The 13,547-nt window shown below is 39.4% G+C and overlaps 1 long non-coding RNA gene across 1 annotated transcript in view; it reads left to right on the top strand.

Moving 5' to 3' along the window:
- Positions 1-13,043, top strand: part of LOC123832607 — a 53,409-nt gene extending 40,366 nt beyond the window's left edge. The window contains exon 3 of the long non-coding RNA XR_006788098.1: positions 12,973-13,043. This is a non-coding gene — a long non-coding RNA (uncharacterized LOC123832607). The remainder of the gene's footprint in view (positions 1-12,972) is intronic.
- The last annotated feature ends 504 nt before the right edge of the window (positions 13,044-13,547 follow it).

Here is a 13,547-nt window from a genome sequence, read left to right as displayed (position 1 = left end):
CAAATAATACTAGAATAATAAGGTAATGAGTACAGTATAAATAAATATATGAGGTTTGTCTGGAAAAAGTCCAGCTATTGGTAAGTGTAAGGAGAATGGGTTGTGTGACATCAATGTAACCTGGCAGCCAAGGAGAGTGGACTGGAATGCACATGTGTGAACAATGATGACTTTACTGTACTAGTTAGTGGGGGTGGTAGACCCCGTTGGGTGAGCATGTATACTGTGTTGCTGTCACATTCAAAATAACTGACTGAGTAGAGCAATAAATCTGCATCAAAATTTGCATTAAGCTTGAACATTCCTCCATGGAAACTGGATGATTCAGAAGGCAGTAGTTATGGGTAACTGATGATTGGCAGCTTCATCACAACAACGCTCTGCTTATGCTTCACATCTCTTGGGGAATTTTTTGGCGAAAGAGCAAATCACACAGGTGACTCAGCCCCCCACCCCAAACAGCCCAGATATGGTGCCCCTGTGACTTCTACCTTTTCCTAAAACTAAAATTACCTTTGAAAGGAAAGAGATTTCAGACCATCGATAAGATTCAGGAAAATATGACAGAGGCAGCTGATGGTGACTGGGAGAACTGTGTGAGGTCCCAAGGTGCCTACTCTGACAGGGACTGAGGTGCCATTGTCCTATGCACAATGTTTCTTGTGTCTTGTATCTTCTTCAATAAATGCCTCTATTTTTCATAGTACCTGGCTGGATACCTTCTGACAGACCTCGTACTTCATCTGTCAGCTTTAGGACAGTCCTAGAAGTGAGTGGGCTATGGGTCCTGTCTATATGGCAAGGCAAGGCAATGAAATTCTCCTTTTTAATACCTCAGTTTCTCCTCTGGAACCAAAGTAATACCTAGTCCCTGCCTTCTTGACAGGGGTGTTGCAAGGTTTGGTTAATTTCTGTAAATGTTTTGAGCTCCTCTAAGATGAGGTGTATATTTTGTAAATAGGAGAAATTAATAGCAGCTGTCAGAATCAAAAGAAAACCGAATTGTGCTGCAGTCATTTTCTGAGAGACAAACACACTGACCGTAAAACATGAAGCCCGCACTGGGTCCATCACAGTGACCCCTGTCTAAAATGCAGCCTGGGTCTCATACTGGACATTTGGACGACTCAGGCCCTGGTCTCAGAGGGAAAATTCAGGAGACTAGCTGGACTTTTAAACATTTAATTTCCCAGCTGATTACTATGATTAAGAGCCCATCTGGTACAGCCCATTTCCGAGGTATGTGTGTGCTGGAAAGCAGGACTCTAGTAAAAGCAGAAAGCTAAGAAAAAAAGAGAAAAGAAAATGCACAATGGAGTTGGTGCCATTTTGGAATCCTCTGCTAAGATGCTTATATAGGAATTTCATCACATTAGCATTAGCAAGGACAGTAGGCCATATGTTGTAAGAAAGGAAGTTAGCGAGCAAGTGTTTCTCTTTTTCAGGCTGTTATGTTGGCTTACTGAGGATTCGGTGGTGTCATTGTCTGCCATGTGTCACAAGAGGCACACTAGTCTGCCGCAAGAATTTTTAAAACATGTCATACTTGACTATTTAGTTAGGGGCACCGACCTCTTTTCCCTTTAATTATCAAGTGAAAAAATGGCCAACATAACAATAGCCATCCAGTGTGAATGACTCAAAATTATAGCTGTATTTTTATCATATCAGCAAAAAATGTTTTTAGGTGTGCCACAGAATTTTAGTAATTAGTTTGTAAGCACCATAAGATGAAAAAGGTTGAAAATAACTGGTCTGTAGAGGCTGTGAACATGCTAAGAAGAAAATCTAGCTCTGGGATTCAGCAGCTAAATAGTAACATCTCCCTGGAAATTTATGGAAAGTAAGCAATAGCTGGGCAGACACACGTTTACACTCCTGCACAGGGTGGCCATTGGTGGTAATAACTCAGGATGAGGGATATCCAACAGCTTGTGTTCCCCTTGCTCTCATTACCCCCCCAAAAAAGCCTGAGCAAGGTATGGAGAACGCTTGTGTTAGCTTGTATGTCTCCATTCACTTGAATGAGTGAATGGAGACATACATTGTATGCCCTCCATTGTATGACTGTAGGGCAGTCACACTCCTAAGTCACTCCACAGTAAAGCCAATCTCATCACCATTAAAAGGACTTACAGATGTGCAGAAACCAAGGTTTTGATGCTAAACTGACTTCCACATGGAATTTTTCATAATTTTCTGTTACCTGGGGGATGCTATGTAAACCTGTTTCAGACAGAGTTTTTATATTCGAGCTCCAACCAGGCTTCCCCTTTCCAGGCCAATCCTCTAAATCTCTGGAAAAACCCCACCTCAAAGGTTGAGGCTCATCCCCTGTGGTCATCACTTCTGCTGGGGACTCCAGATCCACAAGGAAAACTCATCAGTGATTTGATCTTAATCCCTCACTGTATTCACACAGATTCACTGAAGCCATCTGATAGACTGACCTTTCCTTTACATTTGCCAAATGTATAGAGGGGAGGAAGAACTGGAGAACCCATCTGTAGTCCTCTGTGGTGACGGAAGATAGACTAGGAAATGGTCTCACTTCAGGAGAAGCTGTGAGCCCTAACTATTCAGCTCAGTCCATGAAAGGATTGATGACCTCCCTTCAAGCACTGGAAGATCTCCACCTTACAGGCTGTTGTGCTGAGTTTCTTTTGGCCTAGTCTAGGAATATGTCCTCTCTGTCATCTCAAAAATCTGAAAATAAATCTGACTTCTTCACAGGTTAGAATTAGTATTCGACAGCTCCTGAGGGGAATCCCACCCTGTTTTCCAGGAAGGTGGACCTCACAGTCCAAAATGTGGAGTTTTATGCCCCTTTATTTTTATTATTGACACAAATACAAATGTTCCATTTCTCCCTCCTTTGCCCACCTCAAGCCATCCTCCACCCCGCCTTCCCTCTGGCCATCACCACACTGTTATCTGTGTCTATGGGTCATGCATATATGTTTATTCACTAATCCCTTCTCAGTCTTTTATCTAGTCACCTCCTCCCCATTTCCCTCTGACAGCTGTTCCATGTGTCCATGCCTCTGTTTCTATTGTGTTCATCAGTTTATTTTGTTCATTACATTTCACATTTAAGTGAGATTGTATGGTATTTGTCTTTTTCTGACTAGCTTATCTCACTTAGCAAAATAATGCCCAGTTCCATCCATGCCGTTGCAAAAGGTAAGATTCCCTTGTTTTTGATGGCTGTGTTGTACTCTGTTGTGTAAATATACTGCAGTTTTTTATCTGCTCATCCACTGATGGGCACTTGGGCTGATTCCAGATCTTGATTATTGCAAATAATGCTTCTATGAACATAGGGGTGCTTCAGAATTCTTAGGATATGTTCCCAGAAGTGGAATTACTGGGTCAAAAGGCAGTTCCATTTTTAATTTCTTGAGGAAATTCAGTACTGTTTTCCACAGTGGCTGTACCAATCTGCATTTCCACTAGCAGTGCACCTCGGTTTCCTTTTCTCTACATCCTTGCCAGCACTTGTTGGTTGATTTATTGAAGGTAGGCATTCTGACAGATGTGAGGTGATATCTAATTGTGGTTTTAATTAACATCTCTCTGATGATTAGTGATGTTGAGGATTTTTTCATATTTCTATTAGCCATCTGGTTGTTCACTATGGAAAAGTATCTATGCAGGTCCTTAGGCCTTTTTTAAAAATTGGACTGTTTGTCTTGTTGATGTCATGTTGTATAAATTTTTCATATGTTTTTGAAATTATCCCCTTATCCAATGTATCATTGGCAAATATGGTCTCCCATATAGGTTTCCTTTTCATTCTTTTCATTTTGTTGACGATTTCTTTTACTTTCAGAAGCTTTTTAGTTTGATGTAGGCTCATTTGTTTTTTTTCCCCTTTATTTCCCTTGCCCTAAGAGACTTATTGACAAAAATATTACTATGAAAGATGTCTGAGATTTTACTTCTTATGTTTTCTTCTGGGATTTTTATGGTTTCATGACTTACATTTAAAACTTTATTTTATTTTGAGTTTATTCTTGTGTATGGTATAAGTTGGTGGTCTACTTTCATTTTTTTGCATGTACCATCCAATTTTCCCAACACCGTTTATTGAAGAGACTGTCTTACTCCATTATATGCTCTTGCCTCCTTTGTCAAATATTAGTTGACCATATTGACATGGGATTTTTTTTCTGGGCTCTTTATTCTGTTCCATTGATTTATATGCCTGATCTTATGCCGATACCAGGACGTTTTGACTACAATGATTCTGTAGTATAGTTTTATATTAGGTATTGCAGTCCTTCCAACTTTGTTCTTTCTCAAAATTGCTGAGATTATTTGGGATCTATTTTTATTTCATGTAAATTTTTGGAATATTTGTTCTAAATCTATGAAATATGCCATTAGAATTTTAATGGAAATTGCAGTGACTGTATAGATTGCTTTTGGTAGTATGGACAATTTAATGATGTTGATTCTTCTAATCCATGAACAGGGTACATACTTTCACTTAATTGTATCTTCCTCAGTTTCTTTCTTCAATGTTTTATAATTTTCTAAGTATAGGTCTTTTAGCTCCTAGGTTAAATTTAGTCCTAGGTACCTTTTTCTTTTTTTGCTGTTGTAGTAAATAGGATTATTTTCTTAGTTTCTCTTTCTGATAGCTCATTTTTAGTGTATAGAAATACAACCAATTCCTGAATGTTAGTTTTGTATCCTACTTACTACTTTACTAAATTCACTTATTAGCTCTAGTAGTTTTTGGTGGTTTTTTTTAGAGTTTTCTATGTACAATATTATGTCATCTCTGAATAACAGTTTTACTTCCTCCTTTCCAATTTAGATGCCTTTTATTTCTTTTTCTTGTCTGATTGCTGTGGCTAGGACTGCTAGTACTATGTTGAATAAGAGTTCTGCAGAGACAGCAAGGTGAATAGGAATGAAAAAGACCCTGATGTGGTTCTCTTAAGCCTATATTCTTGAAAAGTGACTTTAATTACCAGGGCCATCCACTGAAACTTTACCTTCTAATAGGAGTTCATTAGTGAATCTATTAATATAGTGAGATCTCAGTTAAAATAACAAAGTTGTTTCAGAGCCTAAGATTTTCTGGTGAAGTTTGTCTGTGGATGAGTGTCCTGAATAAAAGACAAGTCTATTGATTTTAGTGCTGCTCAGCCATAGTTGTCTAACCTTTTAGCACAAGGGAGCTTGACAGAGTCAGTTTGCAGGATTGAAAGCACTCAGATCTCATCATAGTGTCTTCTTGTGCTCCTGCTTCACCTACTCAGCTCTAGGGACCTTCCAAGCTTCCCAGGATTTCTCCTGGGAATGATAATCTGGTCCAAATGGATTGCTTGGAGAGGAGTCTTTATTCTAAAGATTGAGTAAAAATTGTAAGAACTAGTTTATGCAAGATAAAAATTAACATAATTTCCTTCTTTATTAGCAAGAATGTTCAGAGATACAATCATAACAACAATACTTTCTAGGGATCCAAAATTTTATCACATTGAGGTTGCTGAACAGCTCTTCCTCATTGTCATGAGGAAGATAAAGAAATGCTGTTACAAGAGGAATTTGAGGCCAGTCAGGAATGGCAGATACTTGGTATAAGTGTCATCCTCGGCCTCCTTCCACCATGGCAGTGACAACTTACTAAGTGCTCATTAAACTCATTCTTACGGAGATCAGACAGGATTTCAGAATTCTCAGTTTGTATTCCAGGCATCCCCTACCAGTCAGTCAGAGTTGTCATAAGAGAATTAATTTTTAAAGAATAAAAATGAGAAAGGTGGTATCCTGAGTGACTGGTATCCATGGCATAATTTAAATATCTCAAGAATGGGTTTGGACTATGTGGGTTTTACTAGTCTTTGCTGTTTACAAACTATTAAATTGGGATAGCAGACTCACCCTTCAGTTACCCCACCCCAAAATACCACACCAAAAAAGATGGGAAATATGATCCTGCTTTTATGAGCCATCCTTAAGGCATTGTCTGGTCCATATTAAATATCAGAAATAAATTATTTGTGTAAGATGAAAATACAGAGATGTGATTATGTTATGAACATTAATCCTACCCAAGAAAAAAAGATTAACCCCCTTGAATGCCATCTGAATGACACTATTACTTTTAGAATTATACTTTAGTAACCACAGGCCTTAGGATTACATAGAAAATATGTAAACTGTTTACACAGGACACCTTGAACTTGATATCCTCTCTTTGCATCTTAAATGTATCCATTCCTCAGTCCTGTCTGATATGTAAAAACATATAAAAATTCAGTGAGCACTAACAGTTACCTCAGGTATAGGTAGACAGACTTTAGTCCTGGTCTAGATAGACTAAAGCTATTTTGCAGAATTGGACCTATGATCTATCTGCCACTCATGATGAGAGTTACTGGAATTCATGGTTGTATTGGTTAACTAGAACACACTGCTGGAGACCTTTCTCATCCTTAATTGACTTCTGTCATCAGTCTCTAGTACGAGCATTTGGTTGCTTATTCTTTTGGGTGACTCAAGATGGCAGCTACTAGAGTATCTAGTTCATTAGTGACTGGTGCTTTCTGCATCTTAGATTATAGGTGATAAAGAATGGCTGACTGAAAAGTAAGGCAGAATGAGGGAAAGGGCCTCATGAAATTCCTTCAGCCTGACCGAGGACCCTCTCTCCAATGTGTCCAATGTGGTGAGTAGAGGGGGCCTTTAAATCTGATGCTACCATTGCAATAATATATGAGCTTTGGAAAGACATATAATTTCCTTCCATGTAGCTATTCACTGCAATGTGGAGTAATGGTACCAACTAGATTTAGGAGACAACTACTAAATGATGTGTAAAGCATTTTACAATCCTAAGCATTAGTTCCTAAAAGATGAAAAGGCAAAACATTCTGTTTCTTACCCTGTGTATGGGGCATATAAATGAATTTCATGGTAGAGTAAGGAAAAGTCAGTTCACAAAATGTGAAAAAATGTGATATTTGACCTTAAAGCTAACAGTGAGAGATTTGGATGGCAAGTATATATATCTATATGTATGTACCTATATTCATGTTAAAAAAGAAGTTGTCTTACTTTATACTTTGAGATGTGTATTGACAACATTTTTTTGTTTGCTAGGCACTGTTAATATGGCTTTTTCTTCTTTCTTCATCTCAAAGAACAGACTTCTTAAACTTTTTCTAACATGATATGGAAAACTATATATTTTTTTATCTGAAAGTCATTTGAGTTGACTTTTTATACATCTGATGCAGTCTTTCTTCCAGGCTAGCCTACCATGTTGATCACTTATTTACTAGTTTCTTTCCTTTTCCCACAAAAAAAGTTGACAGGTTTAGAAGGAGGGCAGGGGATGATGTAATGAAAGTTATATACTATGTTTTCTGTTCTTTGGGAATTTGAGAAAGCAGTAAGCCAGCTTATAAAGGGAAGTGGTTTTTGACAGTCTAGACGGAAAGAATCCTCCGTTACAGGACTAGTTATTGCATTGATCCTCTAATTTAGTTCTTCCTCTCTTTGATGACATAGGATCCTGCAGTATCCTAGCAAATGTTCTTTACATTAGTGTGAGATAGCCCTCCCATTTCCAGCAGATAGGACAAACAGACCAATAGGCAATGAGGCAGGATTTCCTGGGGTTTAGAGTACTGCAGCTTCCTGGACAAATGTAAAAATGCAGGTGTTGTTCCCTTGCCCCCAGGCCAACCAGATCACAGGATAATTGCCCAGTTGCCTGCTGGGATGGGCTCACCCTGGTCTTCTTCATCAAGGTTCATTTTTCATGTTGATTGAGTCATGATGGCTTAGTGCCACAAAACATCTGAGAATATGCCTAACAGGCACAAGGTCACAAAGAACTCTAATGATTGCCCCTTCCCTCGAATCCAGGGCTCAGCTTCATGAAGTCACTTGTAAAGAGTGGGTAAGCAGGGCTGGCTGCAGGGCTGTGTCCTTCTTTGAGAACGAATGACAGCAGCAAAAAGTCTCCCTCTTGCTCACCAGAGTTGCCAGGCTGCCTTACTTCCACTGAGGCAACACAGCTTGTTTTAGCTCTGAAGTGTGAAAAGCAAATAAAGTTTAGCAAAGGAAAGCAATGGACACTACATAGCCTTCTTAGAGCATGAACAGACACATAGTTCTATGCACTGAGTGCCAAAACTTTTCCCACCCCTTTACCAACCCCCTGACCCAAGGCCACCCCTGAGAACTGTGACTAAAACAGCAGCAGGCTTGGTAGGTTGCCCCTCACTGCAACTTTTCTGATGTGGCTGGTGGGCAGACATTGTGACATTTTCTAACTTGGGAAGGGACCACACAGATGCTCACTGTATACTCCCCTTGGTGTATGTCTTGCTAACCTGTTCTTGACAGCAAGGAAGGGAAACACACACACACATAAACATGTAAACATGCAAATACACAGACAACCATGACTTTGATTTGCCCCGATACCCTGAGCAATAATTTAGGCTATTTTATTGTCTACCACCTCTGTTTGGGGGAAGATTTAAAAAATTCTAGTACAGGATGCTGAGAAAGAAAAACATTGGCTTCTACAGTAAAACATGTCTGTCTTGAAAGAAAATGTTCAATTTTCCCCTAAATCAAATGTTGACACATATCGACTGCTGTCAAAGACGTGTTGGTGTAGGAGGAACTTTCTGCACCTGAGCAGGGATATTGGTCTAAAGTCTGTCCTCTGAAATGCTAGCTGGTTTAGGATCTAAACAGGTTTGGTTTGAAGGTTTTAGAATTGTCCCAGTTTGTTTTCAGAAAGATGACCTGTCTGGGACACCCTCCTGAGCAGGGGGCCATGGTTCTCCTTTGCGGAGCACACAGTTTTCTGCAGAAGCCTGGGCCCCTATCTCAGCATCTGCAAGGACTCAAGCCCTCTTTACTTCTGCCATGGGGTCATAGGTGTTTAATTGGAGATGTGGGAGGGGGAAAAGTCTAGGAGCATGGAGAAAGAATGGAATCTGCAGTCAAAGGGAAGTTTCCAGTGCTAGATGTTTCCACCTTCTCCTTTCCCCACTGCTCCCCAAACACAAAGTCTAAATACTCTTCTTTGTTTAACATCTACTCTCTCCTTCCTACTAGACATAGATGTGCATGGGCACATGCACACACGGACACCCTCTTACCTTGCTAAGTTTGAATGATGATAATATATACAGCCAGTGTGCTATGCTTGTCTGCGCTGTGAAGACCAGGGTTAATGCAGAAAGTAAGTGCAATGTTGCTGCAGAGCAGCGTGATCAGAATACAAGATGGAGCATGGGGGGAAAGGCAAAGAAATGTTTCTGTGCTTGGAGTTTACATAAGTCTCCTTGGCAACTTGTCCGAATTTATTTTTCCCTTAATGTGTGTGGGTTTCTTCCAAACCCTGGATGAAGTAGGAGTTGAGTTTCTAGCATTCCCCTATTTCTCTTCTGGAGGATGAAACTATTGTAGTTGGTTAGCAAGCCTTTCTCCTTGCAGCTCTTCTCCCCCCAAAAACCCCTCCCTCTCCTAGGTAGCTCCTTTACTTTGTGATCCTGCGGACTGTTGGTAGCTTTGCAGACTGCGGATCTCTGGTCTCCGAGGGGGACCGAGTGGGTGGGAGGGCCACAGCTGAGCGGTCTGGGCACATCCCTGCCGCCTGCGTGCCCGTGCGCTGTGGCCACGCCTGTCTGCTGCAGACCGGCAGACACTGCCGAATCCCCTTCCTCTCTTGCTTTCATTCTTCTGCCTGGTCTTCTCCCTTTTTTTTTTTCCACAGACACAAACACAAAAGGTCCCATGATTCTACTCAGAAGGTGAATATACTTAAAACTATTTTAAAAATACTTTTAGGAATCTAGTTAGTTGGTTTGATGGCAAGTAAGCTCACTTCAGGGGAGACAACTATGAATACTGTAATGATTTTACTGAAAACTATTTTACCTCACAATAGCTGTAGAGGTGTGCAGTCGTGCCTCCTTGGAGCTGATGTTGAATAAAAGTCTTAATATTTTTTTCTAAAGGCAGGGAAAAATAGGAAAAGAAACCTAGCTAAAAAAATAAGTTTTGATTTTGGCTCTTTGGCAAACAGATGTTGCTTGTCATTCTGTTGTTAAGCAGGCACCAGATTGGACCAAGCAGCAGTGTGTGTGATGGGGGTGGTGAGGGAATGGAAGGATGGTGGTGGGGGAGAAAGAGAGAGTCTTGGGGTGGGACTGTGTTGAGGGGTAGATAGAGGGCTGGGAGGCAGAGAGGGATCCATAGGTTTTGGGGAAAGTATAGAGCAAGAACTAGATAATAACTTTTTTTCTTTCCAAACTTTAGTTTGATGGAAACTATAAAAAGTCATGTTTTATTTGGATGTGTGTTGCTGCTCTACACCAAGAGGGAGGTGTGGAAATGAGTGGACAGGGACAGCCTTGGGAGAGCCAAGCTGGCCTCTCTTAGGAGGAAGTGCAGGGAGAGGTTGCTTGGCCCTGCAGGGGCTCCTCCTCCAAGGAGCTTATACCCTGAAGTGAGTAAGGCAAAGGCTTTTCTATTTCAGCTGAACTTAATGTCTTATGCTTGATAGTTGATTCTTTTTGAAAGTATTATGGCGGTTCCAGGCTCTTTTGTACTTTTTCCTAAACAACAATCCCATTGTTATACAGTCAAGGCTCTAAGACAATACTAACTCTTTGCATATTGCACATCTCTTTTCTTACAGAATTCAAGTGATTTAATCCTCAGTTCTTTTCTAAACTACCCTGTACTGTCATTTAACTCATAGCTTTCTAATCTAATTGTGTTGTGCTTTCTCAGGAGCAGACCATAGTTTTGAATATAGAAGTATTAAAGTTAGGTGGCATATAGGAAGCCTTGTGCAGCAAATAGTTCATTTATATTAAAAAAGACAGACACCTGACTTTTAAAAATATATATCTCATGTTTCTATATCAAAATGTAGGCCTTCTGTATTTTTAATTTTATTTTTTATAAACTTTCTGGCTTTTTTAACAATACAGGAAATTGTAGGTTAGCTTCATTGTTTGCCTTTTTTAAAGGAAAAAAAAAAGCTGTCATCCGGAGCAAACTGATTGCTTCCAAAAGTGAAAGTAGTCTCTTTAGCCAGCTGCCTGCGAAACAACTTGTTGTTACTGGCAGCCTCTTTCCCTTTTTGTTTCATGCAGTGTATCAACAGCAAATTTGCCTCCAATTCCTTTCTTTTACAAAGTTGATCTCTGTTATACATCTGTGGTAAGTGAATATTTAGTAGGTTTAATGTTGCTTTTAAATTACAAAAAAGCTAAGATAATCTAAGGGCATCTTTTGTTTTTATTCAGTCTATCTTATTCTGTCATGCCATTTTCATGTCTTTGTTCTTTAGTCAACCTACCCACATTTTTTTCTTATTTTATATATTTACTTATTTAATATGAGGGGTGTGTGGTAGGAGATTATAAATATTAATTTCTAATTTTTCCTTTGCTTGAAAGGAACACAAAAGACATGGTGTTGCTTTGCCTGTCCCCATTCTCCCCTGCTCACTTCTGGTCAGTTTGTCCTGTGCACAGATCAATTCTACCTCAGCTAGCTGCTTTGGTGTCAGAAGCCTCTGAATTGCATGCTTGAAAGACACTCCCATATGGGTCTGGTGTTTTGGTGGCAGTATCACAGGTGGATACAGCATGTGTGTCGCATGGCAACAATGAATTACACTCGAACAAGGATTGCTGGGTGTCTCTTTTGTTAAAGTGATTAGATCTTGCTACAAAAAAAAAAAAACAAGGGCTTCAGAGAGTGAGAGAAAAAACATCAGGAAAACTGAAAAGCCATAGGGAGACCAAAGACTAGCTGTCACCCCAGCTTCATGATGTCAGAGTGAATGCCAAAGGGTAGAACTGAGGTTTTCTCCTTCCTCCCTGCCTCCCTTCCTCTTTCTTTCCTTCCCTCCCTTCCCTTCCCTTCTCTTCCCTTCCTTTCCTTCACTTTGTGTTTCATTCTTTTCTTATGTTTCTCTTAATTCTTTTCACTCTGTCTCTCTCTCTGTTCCCCTCCTACCTTTCCTCCCTCCCTCCCTCCCTCCCTTCCTTCCTTTCTTACCTTATAAAAAGTTGTTATATAGCAAAGCTCTATCTCCTTGGGGCAAAGGAGATCTGCTCGAATCCTGTACAAGAGGCACATCTTTTAAAGAAGAATGGTGCAGGACAGGGCATCTTTCTGTTGGTGTCATCCTTAGGACATCACCATGGATGTGGTGTTCAAGTCAGGAGCTAGGGAAAACTCAAACACATTTTCCATTTTGCAATCAACTGCACAGTGAGTGTGCCTTCCATTGGTAAAGGAACAATGAAGAAAAAGAAAGCCCGAAAGCCCTGTGTCTTCAACATTGAAGGAACGGTGGAATGGAAGCCAAGAATCCTGCTGTGGTGGACGGAGGGCAGACTCATGAGTCTACCACAGTCAGATATTGCACTTCTTAACAGCTCCCTCAGCAGAGAAAAATAATGACTCTAGAATAATTTCAGAATCAAAAAGTTTAAACGATGTCTCAGTGATGCTGTATCATGTCAGGTAATAATGATTGTCCAACTTATACCATATTCAGTCTTAGTTATTGATAGTCTATTTCTTAATCATGTTTAGCAAATGAGCAGTTTGGTATAAAACACTGAAATTTGAGAGTATCCTGACACCTCATATTTCTAGTTGATCATTTTCTGGTAAAATTATTCTCAAGGTTCATTTGTAGCCAGGGAAATTCCAGGAAAAATGTGAAAGTCACTTATTTTCAGAACCTTTATACCATGTGTCATTTGGGAGATGAAGTAAACATAATGCTTCTCAGTGTTTTTCTAGCATTATTTTTATTTCAGTTTCTGGTGTTCCTTTTTATTATCATTCTGCATTAATTCTAATTCATCTTTACAAAACAACTGGATGACAAAAAGAAACCAACCAAAAACAGGGCAAAAAAAATCTTCATTCATTTAATATCATTCTATTTTCCAGACACGGGTGGATAGTTTGAAGACATTGGCCTACCAAGATGACAACAGGCTTAAAAAATAAAATTCATAAGAAGTTACTTTTTCAGGTAATAGTATTTTCCTATAATTTTCTTCAAACTTCTATCCTCAAATATTGCAAATTTTTAGGGTATGCTTGAATGATGTAATTATGAAGAATAACTGCATTCTAAACTTGATTTTCAAGAATAGCAACTACTTTGATAATATCCATAGCCAATGAGTATGGAAGTCCTGGCATTTAATTATATGGGGTTCCAAAGTTTTTTGAAGGTGAATACTTAACATTGCTGATGTGTTTTGACAGTGATTTTGGCAGAACTCGCCTGAAACCAGTAAGCACTGTCCTTTAACTTTATGTATTCTATCTTTTGCAATTAAATTTAAAAATATAAATATTAGAGAATTGTGTCTAAAAACTCCCTCATATGATCTAAATTTTTGGAAGATTGGGCTTATTATATAAATTGCATAATAATAATATTGATACTTTAACTCTAGTCCTAGATTGGTAATACTGTATACATTTTATGGTACTCTCTCCATGCATGTCCCATG

The sequence above is a fragment of the Phyllostomus hastatus genome, unplaced genomic scaffold (assembly GCF_019186645.2).
Source record: "Phyllostomus hastatus isolate PE091 unplaced genomic scaffold, TTU_PhHast_1.1 phas_scaffold_193, whole genome shotgun sequence".
Classification (NCBI taxonomy): Eukaryota; Metazoa; Chordata; class Mammalia; order Chiroptera; family Phyllostomidae; genus Phyllostomus; species Phyllostomus hastatus.
The sequence above is the reverse complement of the archived record's forward strand: the minus strand, read 5'-3'. Positions and strand labels throughout refer to the sequence as shown.